Source organism: Thunnus thynnus, chromosome 1 (assembly GCF_963924715.1).
Source record: "Thunnus thynnus chromosome 1, fThuThy2.1, whole genome shotgun sequence".
Taxonomy (NCBI): domain Eukaryota; kingdom Metazoa; phylum Chordata; class Actinopteri; order Scombriformes; family Scombridae; genus Thunnus; species Thunnus thynnus.
In genome coordinates this window covers 15,863,104-15,887,101 of record NC_089517.1, presented here as the reverse complement: position 1 = coordinate 15,887,101, position 23,998 = coordinate 15,863,104, and the positions used below count along the sequence as shown (strand labels likewise).

At 38.7% G+C, this 23,998-nt stretch overlaps 2 long non-coding RNA genes across 3 annotated transcripts; one reads left to right on the top strand and one right to left on the bottom strand.

Moving 5' to 3' along the window:
* Nucleotides 1–13,472: 13,472 nt before the first annotated feature.
* On the bottom strand, nt 13,473–15,084 carry LOC137189404 (uncharacterized). Of its 2 annotated transcripts, none has more exons than XR_010929629.1 (3): nt 14,892–15,084; nt 14,515–14,675; nt 13,473–13,699 (listed from the first exon to the last, which is right to left on the bottom strand). It is a non-coding gene; the product is annotated as an uncharacterized lncRNA (long non-coding RNA). The 2 variants fall into 2 exon arrangements; XR_010929630.1 differs by having other exon boundaries at nt 13,473–13,686.
* Nucleotides 15,085–19,317: 4,233 nt separating this feature from the next.
* Nucleotides 19,318–20,724, top strand: LOC137189398 (uncharacterized). Its single transcript, XR_010929628.1, has 2 exons — nt 19,318–19,897; nt 20,141–20,724. It is a non-coding gene; the product is annotated as an uncharacterized lncRNA (long non-coding RNA).
* Nucleotides 20,725–23,998: the final 3,274 nt, after the last annotated feature.

Below are 23,998 nucleotides of genomic sequence, written 5' to 3'. Positions count from 1 at the left end.
GGGTTTAAAAGGGTGGATATCCCAGGACAGGGCAATTACTAATATGTCCGGAGATTTTTGTAATTTGAGGTGTGAAGTTATTACTGTGACAAGCCATGTGACAAGTCATACCACCGTAAAACACTCCCTCTTGCACAGGCCTTCCAGATTATGGGCCAGTGTTCATGTGGACATAAGACTTTTCTGAAAACTCGTCATAACCCAGCCATCACTTAGCATGTATGACCAATCAGAGGAGTAGCTCTTTTCGTAGGAAAACTTATAAATATATATTAGATTAATTTCATAATTATTCCAGAGGGAAATTGGTTTGCAGTGTGCACACAAAACTTAACATACACAATAAAAAAACATACACACTAAGAAAGAGAGAGAAGCAGTCAGTAGCAATCCAAGACATAGTCCACACACGGCATACATCCGTCATAAAAATACGCAAAATTACTACAGAGCACCGTCCAGCAGGGCTTGTAATGTACAAAGATTCAATGTGAGAGAAGACACAATGCAGCCCAGAAATATACACAATACGATACTTTCCACTGTGCAGGACTAATTATAGTACTTCTGTGAGTACTAGGAATTTTATATGCAGGCATACACATTCATCCTCAATGATATTAAAAAGAATCAGTGACAAGTGATTCAATAAATACATTTTCAATTGAGAATAAATGATCATGTAGCATTTAATTAATTCTAGAAACACTGCTAGTTGTGTTCACTGGAAGGCACAACTAAGACAACCCAGAATTGTTGCAGCTCTCGGTGTGAATTTTGCCCCTGCGCCATTTCTCAGCCCCTTTACACAGGGGGAAATTGAGTTGAAATGTATTTTTAGAATTGTCATCATAAGCATTTTTGAAACATTGTTAATTCAGCAGCAAATATTTCTAATCTCCAGTTGAATGTATTCTCAGCTATACTCTAGGCAACCTTATCTACCTTCTGGTGGATAGTTCCAGTTACATGTCATACCACCCACTATAGCCTGCCTAAATATGATCACAGCATGCTTTGAGTGAAAGGCAAGGGAACCCCCTGGGTAGCTCACAAATTGTTAATCTAGCACAAGTAAAGATTTACAGTGACACAGTTACATTCATATCTATTGTTATTGTTCCCAAATGATCTGAGCTGCAAAGCTTTGGGCAAGAGAAGTAAAATAGGAGAACATACAAACTCTACACAGACAAAAAACAAGGCCAAGAATTAAGCCCAAAACCTACTTTCAAAAGACAGTCTATGTAATTCATCCCACTTGTACAAATTTAAGCTTTATTGTTTCCCCAAATAATGCATTTTAGGTACTATAAATTGAACATGTTGTGGTCTGGTGTGGATTTACTCCAGAACAATAATAACCAACAAAATGCCTCTTAATAGTATCTTGTTTTGCTGATTTGAAAGTCTGGGATTTACCTTCATATTAGATGATTGTGTGCCACACAATTTATGTCCAATGCCACAGTAAAGTGCCAATGCAGGAAATACTGTAGTGTGCCTTTTTTTTTTAGACTTTCATGCCAGAGACAAAAATCATACGTATCACATATATTATTTGGCTTTTCAGAATGATCCACTATCAACTGTGATAGGGTTGAATTTGTTCCGAATACTAGCTGACATTGTTCTAAATACTAGCCGTTGAATAAAATCTGAGCTGTAGGTGGAGATTCACCTGTAGCACACAGGATTCCCTTCCCCTCATATTCCCACCCACTTTCTACTGTCAACAATTTAACCAGGGCCAGAAAATACAGGTGAATGTTGTGCTGCTCTTTAGTATTGAAAAATTACCTCTGAAAAGTATTATGTTCAAGAAATATGTGAAAAAGAAACAGATACCACACTTCATGTGTGACAGTGGTGGGATGGAGAGACAGGATTTCTTTAATGCAACTTATAAGAGGATTAGCACATTTTATACATTTCATTTTGATCTATGCATATTTTTCACAGTGCTCTTCATGTTGGGGGCAGATTACATGTGGACTCTCAAAAGGATGGTTATTGCATTTATATTTGGGTACAGCACCCTCAGGAATAACCTATTCAAATTTTACTAACACCAGTACACAGTACTGTAAATGTCACTCCTGACATTTGACAAAGGGAATCTTCAATGCATACAAGCACTGTGAGAATAATAATACGATGCAAATCAATCAGGATCTCATTATGTCTTAACCTCTTAGGTAGAAGATCACATCCAGATAATTCTCCCCCTGCAATGATGATTCAGATTGGTTAAATTTGTGTTTGATGTAATGCAACTGGAGGGAGATTGGCTCTAATGTCGCCTCACGGTGCTGAACAGAATCCACAGTTTAGTATGTCTTTCGAAAAAGCTTGAGGAAAGGCTTATTCAGGCACCATGACACAGAGAGTGTAGTAGGAGGCAGAGGATAAAGAAGCTAATCTTGTCAGCCTAAAGCCTGCTCCTCTTTCTGAATAACACTGCAGTTTGGTATTCTTTGTCCTGGCATTTAAATGGAAATATTATGAGACTTGGGCCTGTTGAGGAACATTTCACAGCTGTCTCTGCCCTGAGAGAAAGCAGACAATTTGGCATTAAGCATTCTGAAAATGTGCTGCATGTGTTTATCTGTTTTAATGACCTTAAGAGTATGAATATTACCAGCATACTAATCACCTGTGTGCACTGTGCTGCTGTTTTGCATTCAAATAGCTAGTCAGGCACAACATACATGAAAGCATTTTTATGCCTCTGCGCTGGCAACAGCTGGGGCCAGAGGCATTATGTTTTGGGTTGTCCGTCCATCCCATTCTCGTGAACGCAATATCTCAGGACCGCCTTGAGGGAATTTCTTCAAATTTGGCAAAAATGTCCACTTGGACTCAAGGATGAACGGATTAGAATTTAGTGGTCAAAGGTCAAGGACACTGTGACCTCACATCTGTCCCATTCTCATGAACGTGATATCTCAGGAACGCCTTGAGGGAATTTCTTCAAATTTGGCACAAACGTCCACTTGGACTCAAAGATAAACTGATTAGAATTTAGTGGTCAAAGGTCAGGGACACTGTGACCTCATAAAACACGTTTTTGGCCATAACTCATTCTCACGATTTATACACTCACAATTCATACACTAATTATGACAAAGTTTCACACAAACGTCTAATAGGATAAAATGATGAAGTGTTGATATTTTATCCAAAAAGTCAAAAGTCGACTTCACTGTGACATCATAATGTTCTGCAAAAACACTTTTCTGGCCATTATTCAACACCATAACTCAGGAACAGAAGGGGAGATTGTGACCATATGTCACATTTAGTTGGACACTGAATTAGTGACACTAATCTTGGGTGTCTACCTTGAAACTGTGGTGATTTTTATTAAATTCCTTCAAAGTCTTTACTACAAATATTATATGAGTCTGGACAGACATGGATGTAAACTGTGGCTTCACTGGTTTGCGGAGACATACAACCACAAGGCTTCTAGTTTTTTTCTCACTTCCCACCCTTATTGTTTTAACAGTAGCCTATACACCAGAGGTAAGCAACTTTTTGACACACACACTTTATTGTTTGTGTAAATGTATGAAAATTACTAGGGCACAAAAGAAGATGTATTCAATCTTACAGATTTAGTGCAACTCTTGTCCTTGCTTTTCTTTGATGAGGTGCATGATCTCTGGTCCATATTTGGAGACTTTCAGTTGGACACATGCCTCTGAATGGTCCGTAGTCATTCGGCTTCGCATGAGACTCAATATTGACTTCATATGTGCGAGTATCTGTTCACACATACAGTATATTTGGACCCAAATGCTGAAATCAATGCGAAGGCCACCTTCTTCAGACAGTTAAACTTCTCTGGCAAGCTTTCCCAACAGGCCAGAATGGAGGCCCCTTGATTGATGTCAGTAGTTTCCAGTGTTTTGCTCAGCTGTATGAATTTATATGCCCACAGTGAGGCTCCACCTGCTGCATTTCAAACTCCTCAATCCCTATCCACTGAAACAGGACTATGTTGTTCTCCTTCAAGAGTTCTTGGCCTGTCAAAAAAGAAAACAATGGGCTGTGTTGCTGAAAGTCCTGAAATCTGGCACAGAACTCAGACTCCAGCTTTCACATGTACATCCTGACGTCATTTCAGCTGATGGTTTGATGCCCTGACAGCTCCTTCAGGTGCTTGAAGTAACGAAAGGTTCCACTTTCAATGTCCCATGAGTAGACTCCAATCTTCGCCACAAATGCTGTCCATGCATCAAACAGAGCCTCCAGCTCAGGGTAGTCGTACTCCTTCTTGATCAGAAAGGCCGTGATCGCATCAAAGCAATCTGCAAACCGTTCTAAGACCTTACCGCCACTCAGCCACCTAACACTGCAGTGGAGTGGCAAATCGTTGAGAAGCTTGGTCCTTTTGTGAAATAAATCCAAATTTGTTTGTCCAAGATGGCTGAAAGAGGCAAATATTAGATAAGTTACTTTTTTGCTTCTGCCATCATCAGTTGTTCTTGAAATAAAGCAAAAAAGAAAGCTAGCTAGCTATCCTACGTTTTCACTGCCGCTGTAATGCTGTGCTTGTCGGTAGATCAAAGGGAGAGGGGAGGAGAGGTATCATAGACCACGTCAATTGTGTACGCTCTCTTGCTGTCAAAAACAATGTTGTATATTCAGACTCATTAATTATTTCAGTATTATTTTCAGTATTAATTGTTTGTTTAGTTCATGAATTATATGTGTACCATAGGTTGCCTACCCCTGATATACACTGTATACTGGAAATGCCACATTGAGGTAGTGTCATCACGAGAGAGAGGGTACAATTAGGTTGATTTGCAGAGATTAAAATGTCATATGAGTGGGTTCAGCTCACATCATATGGATGACAAAAATATGACTCATACACAGCATATAAGGCAATTCAAAAACCTACAGACTGGGCTGCTGCTACTTGGTGTATGGATTTAAGATGAAAAACATTGCCTGTAGCAGCATTTAGACAACCATTTTTGACACAGTATGGGTACTGCTTCAGTATTTTTTCACATTTTCAGAATCCACTTCTTGCTTAAAAGAAACTTACAAACTTGGAAAACACAAATGTTAAATATTTATACAATTGTAATTGACGTTGACCTATAAATTATTTTTTTCAATCACAGATATTGCCATCAAAAAGCAAAGGTAAGGAAACTACTCTTTGCAAAAGCATTTTGAAGTTATGAAAACTGGTACTTACTGAAAATTCAGCAATTTAGAAACATTTACAAATTGCCTCTTTACGTAGTGTTAAATTTATGTAGCTTGATATATTCTTTTTTTTCTCAGCATTTTGCAACATCACCTGTGCATCACCATGCACCTGCTGCTGTGCAAGTGCAGCTGGTGTAACTGCCACTTTATTACAACAGCCACAAATGTAAGTGGCCAACCACAAAAAGACAAACCACAGATCCATAAAAGAATCACTATAAAAGCAATACCAACAGAATATTTATTAACCTCAAAGGTGTATACAGTAGCTACTGATACATGGGTTCATTTTAAGACACTGCAACTTACCCTTTGCTGGGCATGTATTATTCATACATTTTCGCGGCACAATAAGCAGTTTGTAGATTTCAGGCTGCCAATCATTGGCATTCTTTAAGTGGTCTGTCTGCTCATTGAGTGGGAGATACATGAGGGTTGGGTACTCCATCACTCTTCTCCTTTTCCACTAAAAGGCTCTGACATATCTCCCTGGAGGCCTACAGCCAGCCTGGTGCTCTCTGTACACAACTTAATGGCTGCTGTCACTGCACAACTCATCCATAGCCCGCTCAGCAGCAACCCAATTACCACTTTTTGGAGACAGTTTTGATATACATGTTACATTGTAGCAGTTTTACACTGTTCAGAACAAGAATCAAATATAGCACAAATGTATAATGACCCCTGATGTCTACATAGATAATAATAGAAATGACAGCTATATATGACTAAGTTGTTCCTCCAAATATATTTTGAGGGAAACATAATAGCCTCCTGAGTTCTTGCATTGCACATAAGTCATACTGCAGGGATGGGATCAAGATGGATGGGGTGCTTACAAAGTGCAGGTCTTAGGTTCCACGCTAGTACGCAAATGCACACACTTCATGCGTCGTTGTGTTCTTGAGTGTGCCACCTGAAAATTCTTAACGCAATGCAATGTGAATGTTGCAGCTAGAATAGTATTATTTTTATTTCTAGGATACTGTGCTAATAGTATGATATGGTCTTACAGTAGTGGTTTCTCTGTCATTGTTTTGCTGTAGGTGGTCTCTTAACTGGGCAGAAATTCCAGGCTCTATGACCAAGTGAAAATGCTGCAAGGCCACATTCAAACCGACATTAGCCCTGCACGAAAAAAATGTAGCCCTCTCATTCAATTGAATGCGGGTAGTCTGGCAAATAAACGCAGGGTTGTCCAGCAAAAAGGTGGCTCAACTTCACCGCAAAGTGATGTCATCCAACAAGGTTTGCGTTGGCCAATCACACACTGGACAAGCAAGCACACATTCCTGAGGGATTACTTATATATGTATTATAATGTAGGATTTCTACTGTTTACATTCATAGTTGCCACTTAACTTTCCAGAGTTATAAAATCCTGTCTGTGAGTATTATGAGCTGCTGTGCAGCATTTTGGCATCTGATAAGCATTCATATTCATGGATCTGTTACTCAAACTGGACTTCCTGGATTGAGTTTCGTATCTCGTTGGTACATGAAGCAACAAACCCCCACCAACACAGCCCCCTGCATTGTTTTAACACAGGACTTCTTTTCGGTATGAAGCTCTCTGTATGCTGCACCTTCAAATAGCTGTCTTGGGGACTGCTCTGCACTGAATCAATATCCAGTTAATTTCAGGCCACACTCTGATCCTTCAGCAGTGGCTCATACATACAGACCTCCTCTCTAGAGGAAAACTGTCAACGAGCAGAAGACCTCCTGAGGCACTGGGAACAGATCAGGACACTGGCCATACTTGATGATGCTTTGTATGTCAATGACCAGGTTTAGTCTATGTTTTATTATTAGCTATTTCTGTGCTGAACAATTGATTATTTCAAATGGCACATACTGGAGTAATTTCAGTGTTGAGCAAGACCAATATTCATGATTTTGCATCTGCAGTAGTGCATTACTTTGGAGTAGAGAGAAATCTTGTAAAGTGGGGTGTAAACTAGATTTAGTGCAGACTGAGAATAAATCTGAATTTCATGTTCAAGAACTTGTATGGTTACACCCCTTTACAGTTAAAAAGGATAGTATATGAAAATGAAGACCAAAAAAGATGCAAGACTTAGTTTATGAAGACATCTTGTATGGGCTACATTCAACCACTATGTAAGTGCAACACCTTTCATTATTTGAATCAATGTGGGAATCTTTTACTAGTCCATTTGCAATGAAAAGATCCTAACTTCTTTCAGAGGACTCCTCTGAAAGGAATCACTCAAGCAATTAAGTTTCATTCACCATAATTAATCAGTGAAATCCATTATTTCGGTCTTCATTGTGTGATTTGCAACGACAGTGTAGTAATTACTTTCCAAAAGCCTTCTGAAGGTCTTAAATGCAGTCTCTTTTCTTGAAGGTCAAATTAAGTGGGTTTGTTTGTTGTCGTTGAAATGTGGCTTTCAAATTTCTGTGTTGTGTTGTTTTTCTTATTCTTGTCTCTCTTGCATTTGGATTGCGTTATTTCTGGAAAACGTTACGTGTTGCAATAGCAATACAACAAAATTCAGAAAATGTTGTTTTGTGTCAAGACAATTAGGCATGCTATTACTGTGAAATTGGAGCAAAAACAGATTATCAGTTGAATGCAATGTTGACACAATATTTTGTGATGATTATTTCCTGAGAGTGGGCTTCCTCTCTCTTTGAATTTTGAAAATGATGTGTATTGTGTTATGAGGCTTTAGATGGGATGAATTAAGGATAGCTTTTCATTTTAAATAAAAGCACAGGTTTACTTAAATTACCAAATTGAATATGCTTTTTTTCAAAATGTTAGTATGACATGTGGCAGTCATTCAAAGAAGTTAGAAATGTCACTCACCTTTATTTCATTTGATTTTCTTTAAAGCTGCTAAATCAATATTTTACATTAACAATGGATCAACTGACTACATGTATGTGAAATCATCATTAAATCATGTGATATCATCATAGTGACAAACTCACAAAGAACTATCACTCAACTCTGCAGTTCTCCTCAACTCTACATAGAATTTTAGCATCTTTCAGGTCATTGTTTTGGTTTACTGTCTTTACTGTCTTGGTTAAGTCCCACTGCTCTCATCAGTGCCATTTCCAGACACAGTAGGCAGCTTTTTTCATTGAGAAACTCTACGAATACACCGTACACTACCTGCCCATCACCAAATGGCCAATAGACATAGTTGGTGACAAGCTGGTGAACATAGTGGAGCATTTAGCAGCGAAAGAGCCTGATTTTTCCCTCAGGAGTGGGTAGAGACCAAAACAGAACTAAAAGGAGGGCAAATATTGGACTTAGCTGGCCAGAAACATGAATGCTAATGTTGCAGGGTATCTATTGGATGTGTAACTGTTTGCTAACAAGTTCACCATATCAACTTAAGAGGTATTGTGCTTGTTACCACTGCACCCAAGTGGCCAAAAAAAAAAAAAAAATCAGTGAACTACAAAATTATATTTGACTAATACAATTTTGTTTTCCTGGCTCTTATGTTTATGATGCTCAGCCTTTCTACAGCTTTGGAAGAGATGATAAAACATTTTACTTTTTAATAGATAAGATGCATATAAATGCCTACTAAAATTTACCATTTCATCATTTAGAACATATGAAATTATCCTACAACATTCACAAATAAGGATATAGTGGTTGCATATTTTGCTTTGAATGGTAATAAAATCAGTGATAGTAATGTTTAGGTCACATTTGTTCTCCCACATGCTTTTGAAATTCAAAAACTCTAAAACAACATTGTTGTAAATACTTATGCATGATAACAGATGATGTTTGCAGACATTAGATATTCAATATTTGTGCACTTCCAATATACTACAGCATCAGAGTGACTTTATATTGGAGAAAGAATTTTTGAGAATTTTTGATTGATAATCCTCAAACTAGATGCATGGTGCGACAGAGGCTAATGGGGTGAAGCAGGAGAAAAGCAGGATGGGGGAGAACGAGCAATAGAAAATGATGAATCTAGCCCAGCTGTTTGCCAAGGCAGGAGGTTTCTGGAACTACTGCTGATATGAAGTCAGGTTGTTGGATGTCATCCAGGAGAGCTGAGTGTTATTTATGACAACAGCAGGAATCACTTGCTCATCATCAGGTAGAGAAGAGTCTTCACAAGGCAACAGCAGAATTAAGTGAAAGCAAAGAGTTGAGGGAATTAAGGTGGTTGGAGCCAACTCCATTAATTACACTATCTTTAAAAAAACACCATTAAAGAGGAGCTGCGCACTTAAACGTGTTTTTTGAGCTGTAAACTAAATTATATGGCTGTACTGTACTGTATCAATGCTGGTGTTAATATTGACATTGACACCAAATTTATAAAAATCAGAATTTCATAGGTTGAAAATGGCTCTGTCATCTACTGTTTAAAATCAGCCCTGAAAAGGCAGTGCCAATGCTGACGTAGAGTCGACCGTTTGTGAGTTCTCTATGTCATGAAATTTATATAAATGGTAGAATGTTAACGCCCTCTCCCCCAGCCCCCACCCTTGAGTGAGAGTCTGTGAAACTGTCCAGCCTGCCCCCGCTCGTTTTCAAATATAGACAATTTTAGCTTCAGCAGCTAACAGCAGCACTGACCTGCTGGTGGAAATCTCTCCGTCTGTGACTGTCTGTGGGAGGAAATGTTGCTGGCAGACACAAAACCAACAGAAATCCTTTTCACATTTCATAGCTCTTTAACTCTCTGGCTGTCTGTTTCTGCAGTTATCAGCTGGTAAAATCTTGTTTCAAAACGTTAAATTGTGGTGCTGCAGAGCAGAAGCAGACTGCAGCTCTGCTCCACAGCGGACAGTCACAGACAGGGCCAGAGTCACTGAGCAACTCCTGCCCTCCTGCCTCACACATCCACGCCACCCCCCGGCCCCCTCTCAGCCCGTTGCACACTTTTTTTTTTTTTAGTATTTTTCAGAATTATGCAGTGGGTGTAGTTAGGCTCAGCCTTGGGGGTGAAATTACACTTTAATATTGTTTGTTTCATGCACTGACTTTGATGTATTGTCAAATGTGTACTGCTGTGGAAAATACATACTTTATATAGAAAGAGATTTTCCTTAGAAAAATGTCTCAAATTTGGAAAACATGAACATTTACAGTACATCTTAGAAAAACTTTTACTGATGAATACTTTGTTGAAAAAGGTTAAAGGTCCAGTGTGTAGTATTTAGTAACATCTAAAAGAACAGACTTGGAAAAAATTAAATAGATTATGTATAAGTATGTCTTAAGTAGTGTCTAATCAGCTGAAAATAATAATTGTTGTGTTTTCGTTACCTTAAAAATAAGCCCTTTATATCTACACGGGAGCGGGTCCCCCTCCATGGTGGCTGCCATGTTGCATCGCCATGTTTCTACAGTAGCGCAGAACGGACAAACCTAACACTGGCTCCAGTGAGGGCCTTACGCATTTTAGATTCAGTGGGTGACCACCGGCAATGCACCAGTTTTAAAACGAAGTAGAAGAACGGACCAAACATTTTGTATTGTGAGAAGTTTTTGAAACCAAAATCTGATAAATGGAGGATCATACTTATTTAGAGAATCACAGGAGCGTGAATTGTCGTTGTCAAAGAAACGAAAACACGAAGAAGCTACATGAAATCGGGACAAGCAACGGCATAAAACGAGGATAAACCCAGATGGAAATCCCTGATGAGAGAAATGTTTGCAGACTGACGCCGAAGTTTCCTGTTTACTGCTGGACAGGTAAGAGTGTAATGTATACTTATTTTGCCCCGCTGGTAATGGTTCAAACCTAGATGATGTACAATGTTTATTAGCAGTACATTAGTTTTCCTGAAAGGAAAGGCCGCCACGTAACGTTAAATATTAGCACACTTTAGCCTCAGTTTGTGCCTCTCACGGAGCTGGTGGTCTGATAAGAGACAACAGGGAGGCAACGTTGTGCTAATAACCCAACGATTTATTCATTTTCTGTGGCAGTAAGACAACACATTGATTGATAACTAAGATATTTAGCGCTGGTAATGTGCTAAAGACAGTAAGTCAGAGTAATGAGTGACTGTGAAAGATAAACTGAGGAGAAGTCTGCTCATCACCGAGTTAATACATCCTGTGAATATATATTTATATTTTTCACAGTGCTTCATGATTTCATCGTTTGCTCCTAATTTGTCATTTAGGAGCATATGTACACATTGGGGGGCAAAGTTAGCTTATAGTCCAACACAAGTAACGTTTTCCCTGTTTCGATGTTGAAAAACATGTAATTGCTACCAGAGTTTTAATTTTACATTTATCAGTCAGAAGTAGAATTTTTATTTATTGTTATTTATTTTGGTATGTTTATCCAGGCCAGCCAAGGCTCCCAGCATCTTAGGACGTAACATAATGTATTACAAGGGTTTGTGACTGTGTAATGTAGCACTTATTTTCTTGATGTTGCTGTTGTTTCTCCAGCTATGAGAGAGGTCCTGTAGCATCAATGCATGGTATTGCCTTTATCTTCATCCTAAAGCGACTGTGTAATAGGTCAGGGGTATTTCACCATGTGCCATTGATGGCTGGGAGTACGTAGGTTTTCATTACAACCAAAGACAACAAAAGTTGATTTCACTGAATATCTACTTAATCAATTAAATAATCTGATCTAGTCTGTTGTTGGGATGAAAATCTGCATGGAATAAGGTTGAACAGTTTCTGGTGAGCACATTAAATAAATAGATAGATAGATAGATAGATAGATAGATAGATAGATGATTTATAATAGTAAGTTCATTCATTTGTGCTGTTTTATTTTTCTCAGGCACTATGGGTTGGCATTATTCACCATGTCTGTGACATTCACACCCGCCATATCAGAAGTATTGCAGACCAAGTCAGGAGAGGTCTAGGTAAGTGATACACATTTGTTTGTAGCATATTAACTTACGCTGTAAGTCCTACTCTTGGTTAAATAGCACTATTTTCACATGTACAACTTTATAAAATGTATGAAATACTAAATTATCTCTATGCGTAATGGTACTGTCTTCCACAGAAGCCGTTTTCCATGCAGCTGCTGCTCTACACACAGCTGCTGGAGCAGATGAGGAACAGCAGTGCCAGTGAATCATGGGTGTCGTTCCTGCCATGAGAGCATCTTCATCCAGAGCAGTAAATCGAATACCTTTGGTGTTGTTTTAGTCTGACCCTTGTCAGCTATTATATGTGCAGCAATTTGACTGCTGGAAGGTGATCGGATAAGTTTAATCACGCTGCTTTTAGTGATCAAACAGACTAATGATTTGATAGATTATTCTGTCTTTATCAGAATCAACTCTGAAGAACACAGAATAAGCTGTCAAAATGTTTGTTTGAACACTAAAAGCTGCATGTTTATGTTATCCTTTTATTGTCCAGATTGAAAAGGATGTCCAAAAATGTTTCTGTTAAATAAAAGATATTTTTATTACAAATGTCATTATTCTTAGTGTTGTTTTTTTATATTTTTATTTATAGTTCAAACTAGTGAATTACAGTTAACATAACCTGAAGTGGCAATGAAAATTAATCCATAATATGTACTACAGTGCCCTGTTCTGAGGATCAGTGGTATTCCAACTTCACTACTGTTTTATGTTGCTTCATAAATATAAATAATGACAATATAAATTAATGGTGGAAGTGGTAATGACAATATACTGACTGCAGGGAAATACTGTCATTGTATAAGTGTATATTAATATGTTTATCATTGCAGTTATCACAGCACATCTGATGAATATCTTTTATTTGGTAAACTTGCACATTTAAGTTGAACAAATGTGAATATATAAACAAAAAGTTTCCAGAAAATATAGAAAATGTATAGAACAAGTATAAAATAAATAAAATATCAGAAATGTAACAAATAAATATGAGATGATTAGATGCCTTGATGATGAACAGGCAGGTGTGTGAGTACCTGAGATACTGTGTGGACGTTCCAGAGGACCTGGACGGAAACTCAGGGGCCACGTGTGAAACCAGTGTGATGTCTTTGGAGGACCAGGGAACTTGTCCCTGATCCTCCAAACACAGCAACTGGGGATGACAAGTCAGTTTCCCTGGCCTAAAGAGCCATGCTGTCGATAGATGAAATGTCTATAGGCAGCATAACGGTACTCCCGGTTGTCATCCCCAGGCTTTCTGGTTTGGCCAAATACCATAATGTCCTCCCAGTACCGCCTGTGAATGCATAAAAAGCATTTTCAAGACAGTACAGTCAAGTATAATTATTACACAATCTGCAGGGTACTGGCCACAGCATTTCCTCTCCCGGTCCGTAGGCATGTCTGTACAGTTACTACAAGTACACCATGGTACCCCTGGCACTCCAGCAAATGGTGGGACACCATGCCTGCACTGATGCATCCTCAAGGCATCAAAAATGAACCCTGGCTGCCTCTGAAGCAGTTCACTGGTGAGCTGCCTGTGCTCCTCCAAGGTCATCTCTTCAAGAAGTTTCTGAAAAAATAAAACACAGGAAAAACACATATAAGGCTTAATTGGTTATAAGTTTCATATGTTGGAAATATGGTAATGGTAGTGCAGAATATGGATTGTAGGCTGTCCAGTGTTCCCAAACATGTCTACAGCAATAACATGATTTTTTAAAAAAGTCAAAATATTGCTGCTCGATATTGTTCCTATATAGTATTTATATCATCATTCAGTAGTGTTGCTGATGTTTTGAGTTGCCTCTTTTATACAGAGAACCCGCATTATAGCCGTAAAGAGGATCCAAGGGGAGGTCATTTCTCTTCATTTGATAATGGTAAAAGTAAAGTTAGACTTTTCTGTCGGCTTCCCGACTTATTTTAAAAAGACGAGAGAAAGAGAGAGAGAGAGCAGCTGTGGTCGAGTGAGCTAGAGGGTGAATGAAGAGAGGTGGCGCTAGTAATGTTAGTGGGGAAGCTGGTGAACCAAATCGATAAACGTTATTTTCTGATTGTTTCACAGCGGTTAGCTTCTAAAGCACAAACACACCCACACACCTCTTCAACCCTGCAGCTGTGCGCTGCACCGCCTGATTTGGTCTGAATACGGGCTAAACAGAACAGCGAGGCGGATTACAGGCACAGTATTCCCGCCTTGAACGGGCTGTGTAAAAGGGGCTACTGACTCACATTACACTGATAACACATCAAACTATACAGACTACAGTGATGTAAAGCACAGATCTGCTATGTAAATACCACTTTGTGTTGTATTGGCATTTTTAATATCGTGCAGAACGGGTAGGAATATGATAAAATAATTGTATAAATAACGTCACAAACCTCAGTTGCTTCGGTCCCTTTGGAGGGTTTCCAGCCTCTTCCCCTGCTTCTGCGGTGCCGGTGTTTGCTCTCCTCCATCGCCCGGCCCTGCCTGCAGCAGCACCGCTAACTCGCCCTCTTTCTCGCCCTCTTCCTCCTCCTCTAACCTCCGGTACTTGACTCTGCAAACGGATAATAAAATATGTAATGTTATCCTGTCAACGCTATCTCGCTATCAATAATGCCTAACGTTAGAATAAAATAACGTAAGTTTTGTTTAGCATGACGTTGCTAATGTTAGCTTGTATTACCAAAACAATAAAACACTCACAACTGCTATCTTATTTGTGAGCTATAACCTATGGTATTATAGACTAAATAATTAAATACATCTTCACCTCATCGCTTGACTTGTTAGAAATGCTCGAAGTTGTCGTGGACGATGACATTTTCAGCAAATAGCTTCTTGTCCTTGAAGGCTACCATAGCTTCTGGAATCTCTCCAAAGTCTTAGGGAGGTGAGGGGTGAGTGGCGGAGTGCTTCAATCTAGAACCTCACCGTTAGAGGCCGCTAAATACCACACATATTACACGCTGGACCTTTAACTTGTGGTTAGGCAAAACCTTTACTTGATGATATTATATAGTATTAGTCTACAACACATTGCATGGATCCATTAATGAATAAACACAAATCACCAACGTTTCTACAGTATGTAACCTAACAGCCATGCATCACATACAGTCTACAGATCAAAAGAAATGTGCTTTGTACAAATCCAATACATTAAAGTTTGGTTAATATCATCAACAAAGTTGATAGCACCTACTGGCAGCCTGTCAGATGGGGTTTAAAGTATAGGTTCACAATTTTTCAAGTCTGTCCTAAAAGAACAGTCACGTGCCCAAATGAACATCGACACGTTTTTCTTGCTATAATCATTCATTCTGCTGATACTGACCATTAAAAGATCACTTCATAATGCACTTTCAATGTAAGTGATGGGGACACAATCCACTGCCCTCACTCTGTGCAAAGGTGCATTTGAAAGTTTATTTAAGCTAATATGAGGCTTCAGCTGTCCAAATTAGTCAAATCAATTCAAGATCTTTCAAAGTTGCTGTCTTTTTGGTGCCAAAGCCCCTCTTTTTGTTACTATTCTTCCACTGCAGCTGTAGAGACACAAAGAGGGATTTTTTTACTAAAAAGACTGTAACTGTGGAAGATACACACTTTATATGACTAACTCAGACAGCGGAAGCCTCATATTATTTTTAGATAAACTTTTAAACAGTTCATCTCAAAATGACTGTGGATGAATAACTACCAGTCATGGTCGCTGATATTAGTGAAGACAGTGCTGCACAAGTTTTTCAATAAATACTTGTCTCTATCTCTCTGCTTTTCTCTTTCCGTCCCTCTTTTACATCTCCTTCTATATTGCCCTGGTGAATATACAGTGCAGATTCATAAAAAAATGTATTTTTAGTTGTGTATATGCAATTTTTCATTTCAGTGAAAGACTCGGCAGCTTATTGCAAAGATTAGCACTTTGACCTACAGTAGGGTAACAAACTCTACATAACTTCAGGTGGGTCTCTAAGGAGGGTCCTGAGCGAACATTGGTTCCAAAATTTGACAGGCCATCCTGACTTACAGCTAAGTTGAGATGAGATAGCAGTGTCTGTCTATCCCTGTAGCAAGATGAGCACGATGGACATGAAACTGAGTCTTTCTCGACTCCTTACGGCTTCTTCATAACTTTCAAGTAGTGATGAAACCTTGACTCTACTGGTGTCAAAACTTCACTTGAAGTTGGTGAGATGAGGAGAGGTAGCTGTAACAGGTGATGACAAATTTATTTGAGTTAACACTGATGTTGCAGGACTTACTTTTCTGTAGACAAAATTCACTATTCCATGCCTTTTCTGCTCTAGACAACTCAGAAACTGAAGAATAAAAGGGACAGCCAACAAAAACATCACACAGTCTCTAAGAACAAAGACAAATTCATTGATTAAAATACCATAAATGCCATTTCAGGTTGGAATCAGCAATGAAATGCCATGATGTTCCAGAGTTACGGAAGAATTACTGGTGCTCTGTTAAACTTGGCTCAATGTTTTGAATTTAACAGATTTTGAAATAAGCCTCTATCACATTAGTAAATATTCTGTGCTGAACATTAGTGTCAACTGAGGACCTGGGGTCTGTTTAACTAAATTACTAACATGCCAACTGTAATTTGCAACATGAGATAATTTTTTCATTTTGACATGTCTCAGTTATCAAAACAATCGCTATACTCACAACCTGTGCATGTTAATGTGAGAGCCCTGTATGACCCGTAGATTTATTCTGCAACTTGTGGGCGATTATCATTTATGAAACATGATGCAACCACCATTTGCGATCTGTGTGTAAGCAGTGCTTGCAAATAGCTTCTGTAAAAAGGGCTAGAAATCTCCCCAATTCTCTGGAGCTCTCCAATGCTTGTGAAAAGCTCAGCCCCCTGCCTGTTTACCACAGGAATAAAAGCATTAGAATAACTTATTTCTATTTGCAGCTCAGCGATTGTTTGCCCGTCTCTGCCTAAATACAGTCTGAGTAGCCGAGATGGTGTCCACGGATAACCGTGGTGACACACCAAACATTAAACACAGAAGAAATTGGATTAGCTGGCCAGTCAGTGATGCTTCCTGTTGATTGTCCTAGAGATTTATGAGTCTGGTGCCCTCTATTAAGGTTCTGTAACACAATCCTGAGAATTACTAATACACATGGGACTTTTTCCAGCAAGCTTTGTCTTATTTTACACCATTAGTTTTTGGGAAAGTAGTCCCTGCCTTGTGATATCTTTACTGGTGAGGGAGATAATTGTCTTGGCAGAGACAGGACACATTTAATCCACCTCCTCAGTTTTCCATCATGTTTACATTTCTCACTGGACCACAGGGATGTTTGCAGCTGTGGCGTAGGTTTGATGCAATTTCTGTCTTTTCTCTTTTTTTGCAGCATTTTTAGCCTTTTTAAAAAAAAATCTTTGAAGTGATATTTAGGCAGACTTTTTGGGAATTTTATAGTTACTTATAATACCATTATGGTTTTTTCTTGCAATGCTGTAAAACCTTTATCTGTCTTTTTAAGGGTATTTTAATTGCCTACAACAGCAATCTCAGCAATAACAGCCAAGGCATAATCTTGTCCTTAAGCTTAGCCTCTTCAGAAGAAATTTCCTTACTGTATCCTCCCCCAATGCATATTCTCAGAAAATCTTAACTTTACTATTGACCACTAATAATACTGCTTTTGCTAGAATAAAATAATAAATAATATTATGCTCCTTGTCATACTTTTGTCATTACACCTCCAAAATAGGAAATTACAGATTCTCTATATAGCTGCAAACAAGGATAATGCAGTTACCTCATTTGTGTGCTTCACTGTGAAAGGTTGGAGAATTCAAAGCAGAAAGTGTGACCCTCATGGCTGTTTTTGGAGACTTTTGTGTCCTCTTAAGTCCAATTTTGCCAAAAGTGTGGTACTGCTGCCTTTTTTGAGATTTAATGTTTTGTAATTGTAGTGGAATGTTTTTTTTTTGTATCTGAACAGACTTTACAGATGACAGCACTGTGTGCTTTTACTTACAGAGCATTTTACAGACATTTACAGCATTTTGTCTGCATTTAAAAAGAGGAAGTTTTCTGTTAGATCACAAAACTTGGGTAATTCAGCTTCCATCTCATATTATTCCCAAAATTGAAGTCATTTTATACTATACTGTCACAGTGTAAAGCAACAGTATATTTTACCAACATGTTACTGAACCAGTTCTACTTACAAACAGTCTTTAACTGCACGAGCCAAAATGGTGCATTTGAAGTTCAAGGCAGGGTACTTTCTTCCCCCTGTTGCATTTCTAAAGGTCAGTGAAATCTCTACAGTTCTGAAGCTGATCTGATGCAAGCAGTTTTTTCATTCTAAGCCTCACAGAGTAGGAAAGGCCACCCTTGTCAACGGAAAAGAAGGAACGAAAGGAAGTAAGAATGAACCCTTTCACGTGAGACTAAATAAAGAACTGGAGATGAGTCAGATCCCCTGATGACACGTTGGTGTAAGGTTTACCCCGTGTCTAAGAGCAAACATAGTGTGAGCAGCACGTCAGCAGAGCAGCGAGTGCTCCGTCTGTGTGTCTACACTGGAGGTGTTCAGGCGCAGTGCGCTCAGAGCCCAGTACACATGATTGTAGTGACGCGCGTAAGACAGAGGAAAATAGACTTTACGTGTAAATGAACACTTCAGGCTGCGGTTACGCCCGTGAGACGCAGCTGAGATGTGAGCCTGCACGGAGCCAGTGCAGACAGCTGCATAGATTAAAATGAGAGCGTATCTGTTGCGTGTGCTTTTAAAAACGCTGAAGTTGTCTAGACATGGGATTATGGATTTATGTTTTGCTTATACTGACCATCATGCTAATATCTTCTATTTCTCTTCACTTTTTTTAGCTTTTAAGTTGAAACTATGCATGACCTGGTGTATGCAAAACCCATTGACTTGTAGATGAAATCATTTGGTATTTCACATATATCATGATTGAATGAGACTGTCCTTGAATAAAAAAAAAAATAAAAAAATGTTGGGCCTCATTCACTAATATCTTCCTAAGTTTTTCCTTAAATGTGTTCTTGAGAAAGGTCCTAAGAAAATCGTACATCAGATTCATGATGTGTTCTTAAACCGCATAAATTGTTCACACCTGTGTTCTTATATTGATGAATCCCGTTGTCCTTGTAAATTGAAAGCACCTGCCAGGTGATCCCAATTTGCATAGGTAAATGCCCCATCAGTCTCCACAAAAGGGCATGAGACTGCAGGGCTGTGTGCACATAGAAATCACACACAGGAATTGAAAATAAAAGTTGAGATTAGTCAAGAATGACCAAACAAAAGTCTGAAGAGGGTGGAACACTGGACTCCAGACATAAAAAGCTCTTAATATTTCTGAAGTGGAGGTACTGCTGCAGGAAGTGAACATCAAACAAGCTGTCATATTTAGTAGCATCAATAGTGGATCTAAAATAATAATAAAAAAAAAGATGCATGGGATGCTATTACTCATTCAGTGAACACTGTATCCGGAGAAGGGCACACAACTGATGAAGTTAAAAACAATAGTTTAATCTCAAGTCTGAGGCCAAAAAAAAATATTTCCAGACACAGAAGAGAGAAGCTGACAAAGGGGACAGGCTTGCCCAGAGTTATCTGAGCTGGACCAGTGCATAGCAGCCATTTTTGGAGAGACAGGACTCTAGGGTGTGCCATCAGCTCAGCATTTGGACACAGACCTGGGCCCTGTATCAGTGGTTTCATCTCCTAGGCCATCTCCTATCTCAGAATCAGAAGGTAAGCTGATTTTTCAGAATTAATACAATATGTTGGTACATTTTATCTAAAGCTTGTAGCTGTAAAAGGCAGTTGATTGTTTTTGTGAATAAGTTTTACTATTTGTTTAACATGTCCATGTGTTACCTAAGTGCTTAGTTTGTATTCAAAATTTAAACATTTAGTAGACCAAACACTGCATAATTGAAACCCCCAAAAATAAAAGGTCACTGCAATGGTTTGATTTTCATCATTTATTTACAGATGAACCCCCGCTGAGGCACCCACCCTCTGTGGCAGAACCTGGCACCTCACAGCCAGTACCTTCCTGCAGCAGTACCTCCATGCGTGCACCCAGGTCCCATTCAACTGCCCCATGTCTGATCTCAGATGCTGTACTGGACAACCAAGAGAGAATGGCCCAAACGCTTTCACAGATAGCCTCAACACTTGCCACAATCTCTAACACACTTGAAGAAATTAATACAAATTTTAAAAAATGAAGATATGCGCTAAAACCTGTTTGATTTTTTTGATGCATTTCTTTCTTGAGATTAATTGTAAGCTATAAATAATCACACTGTACAAGTCAAACAAATTTTAAAGCCTTTTTTTTCAAACGAGCAATTAATTGCTGTTGAACTTAGACAGCAAGTTTGTTGTCTGGTCCCTGGAGTGGTTGAGGATGCACATCCTCTTGTTGTTGTGGTGGCAGAGGGGGAAGTGGTACATCACGTTTCACAGTGATGTTGTGCAAGACATTGATGAGCAGGCCATGATTATCCTACAAACCTAAAATGTCAAAAAGATGCCCAAAGATTACAAAAATGCAAAAAATTGTGATAGAATTTGCCTTGTCTATATATCTATATCTAATAAGAATACAATACAATTTCTCAGCTGTTCTCTTTATACACATCTTCTCCAGTCTATAAAGCAGCTTTCTACCTGCTGTGTCCAAACACATCCAGCATCTTTTTAAGATGCCAGTGGTGCACTTGATGGAGGAGTGAGTACGTGCAGGCTGCTAATTGAAGGACACCTTCTGGTGAGTCTGAGTGGTGTCATCAACCAGGAGGCCAGGGCATATCCTCCAACTCCTAATAAAGCAGGTCATGCTGGAATATACAATTACTCAAAGATGTGTACCAGTGAGCCTTGTGTCTCCAGCAGCTCCTGCTTTAAGGCGCATACCCACAGAACTTTTTTGTAAAATATAGGAGTTGTGTGCACCTCCTGGGAGGCAGGGGACCACATTCAGAAGGTGGTTCTGGGAGTCACAGATGAGTTGTCCATGTATGGAGTGGTATTGCTTGCAGTTGAGATATGGGAATGGATCTGGAGAGCATGCCTTAACATGTGTGCAGTCTATTGTGCCTATGGTGTTAGGTAGACCAACAAGACCAACAATGGAATAGAATCCTCTCTTGACTGGGACCTGTTCTTCTGCTCTATAGGGGAATTTTATGTATTGTGTGGCCAGTTGATTTATTCCATCCATGACTCGCAGGAGAACATGGCTGATGGATGCCTGTGATATGCCCACCCTGTCTCCTAGCCCCCTTTGAAATGTCTCAGTGGCTAAAAAGCTCAAGGTGGAGAAAATGTGCACATGAGGTGATACAGAGTTAGACCTACTGGTATGGCTCTTCAGTGCTAGTTTCCTAATCATTGGAAAACTCCATGAGGACAGCTCTTGATAGCCTAAAGCATCCCAAGAGGCACTCCTCACTCTCTGCAAATAGATCTACATGGTCCTGGAAGATGCATTCCTTCTTGCAGCAGCAGTAAATATGCCATTGAGTGGGCCTAGGGTGCAGAAATAGGCCTACTGTGGGCTTATAAATAACATGATCAATCACTGAATATTGGATGGCATGGTTCTCAACTAACATAATTGATATGAATAGAATTGTTAGTGTAGTGTTTATTTATGTTAAAAGACCATAATGCTTTGTAAAATGATGAAAATAATTATTTAAAAAAATATTATAAATGATAAAAATACTATTGTAATTTAAATCCTATAATGTTATACAACTGTAGAATTGAAGAAAATTACTTTGCACAAACATGTCAGCACTCCAATGTGCGTTAGTGTGCTCTTGAGTGTCTGTAGATTCTGTTCCTATCTAAGAACAAATTCCAAATAAGAAAACATCATTGAATGTCAGAATCTTTGTGAAAACTGTGTAAGTGGGTTTTAAGAATGTTTGATGAATGAGGCCCATTGATCTTTGTTCAAATATTTATAATGACCTATGTTAACATTTTCTTGATAAGGGACTTGAGTGTTCTCGCAAATAATTCCTGTTCTCTCTCAGAGTCGAAGGTGGAAGTAGATGATGTTGTTTAGCACTGGAAAACTTCATACAGAGGAGATTGAGCGAGATGATTATTTTTATTATTCATAAAAATAATTTTAGACTGGATTAAAGCCCATTGCAATCTCAAATTGCTTGTTTTGTCAAACCAACAGTCCAACACCCTTAGTTTACAATTACAACAGAAAAAGAATAGCAGCAAATCCTCACGTTTTTGCAGCTTGGACAGGGAAATATTTGGCATTTTTACTTGAAAAGTGACTTAAAAAAAACCTTTAGAGATAGAGGAGTCATACAGGACAGACAGAAGAATCTGACAGAAACGATGAATATTCTAAGGAGAGCTCTCCTAAAAAAAACTCTTCCTAGAAGGGTGAGGGACAGGGTGACAGTGCCTAAAAGACTGAAAAGAAAAGACTATGAAGTCTGACTGGAAGAATAAAAGATAAAGCAAAGTTTTAAATAAAGGCCCTTCTCGTCTTGATAATGACAGCTGTAACATTTTACCACAGCTGTCATCATCAGAATTTCATTTACTAAAGTGAAATGCTTTCTTAAAAAAGTCTAGATTACAACATCATAGAAAATATCTGTAATATATATAATAGGTTCAAGGCAAAAAGAAATTTAGTGTAGTATAAAGTATATAGTAAGTATAATAAGTAAAATAAAAGTCATTATATTGCAGTGGCAGTAATAGTATACATTTAACATTCAACAGGGAAATCCACCCAGACACTTGCCAGCTGAGACTCAAGAATTTAAAAAAAATCATTAAGTTCAAATTTAACATTGTAATGATGCTAAGGCGAGATGAAACATTGGCAAAACATTTAGACCTAATATACCCCAAGAAAATATGTCAGCCAATATGATGAAGGAGGAGGACCAAAAAGAAAGCCTGGGGAGCAACACAGCACACATTTATTCATATTTATCCACCTAGTAATACACAAAGTAAGACCTGCTTCATATTGAAATAAAGTCTTTAAAGTGCTACAGTTGTAAGTACAATAGACATTTGAAAGTTGACAGACAGACAACCTTTAAATAAATAAAAAACATTGAATCTACAAATGTAGATTGACACTGAATTATTAAAACTTTTCAGTTGCAAAATGGTCATGAACTGATCATTGATACTCTTAATGTGCTGCCGCTAGTTGCCTTTAACTGCTAACAATGAAACATATTCATACATATGTCCTTACCTTGGTACAGTAAATGCGTACTGCCATATTCAGTCAACAAACAGATGTTAACAGGTGGGGTCTGTCTTACAAAATCCAACTAGTAGGAAGTTCCACTTATTATGTAATTAGCTTCTGCCCTAGTAAATTAGATGTTAATGTCACATAAACACAAGTACTAATTAAATGAGAGGAGCATCACAAATGAGCCCTTTGAAGTACATCAATCTGACCAGTAGATCAACTACAGCAGTGAGATGGTAAGCAGGACTGCTACAACACAGCACAGACACCGATGTGTTGTCATATGTCACAGGCAGACAGGTAAAGTGAGATGGAAAGCTGAGTTATATGGGGGTCTGGATTTGGCTCAGTCTAAAATCCCCAGGAGATTTGACCAGGGTAGACTGAGAGTGGTAGCATCCGGGGAGACAAATCAAATGCCAAAGCATCAACTGGACCTGGCACAGTCTCCTCATCTTATAAAGAATCTTGTTAGGAGATGTATTAAAAGGACAGGATTCCCCAGGCAAGATATTGCCAGAGGTTGCCTCACATCTTTCCAAACTGTATCCTCACACCAGAGCTCTGTTTGAAAATATACAATA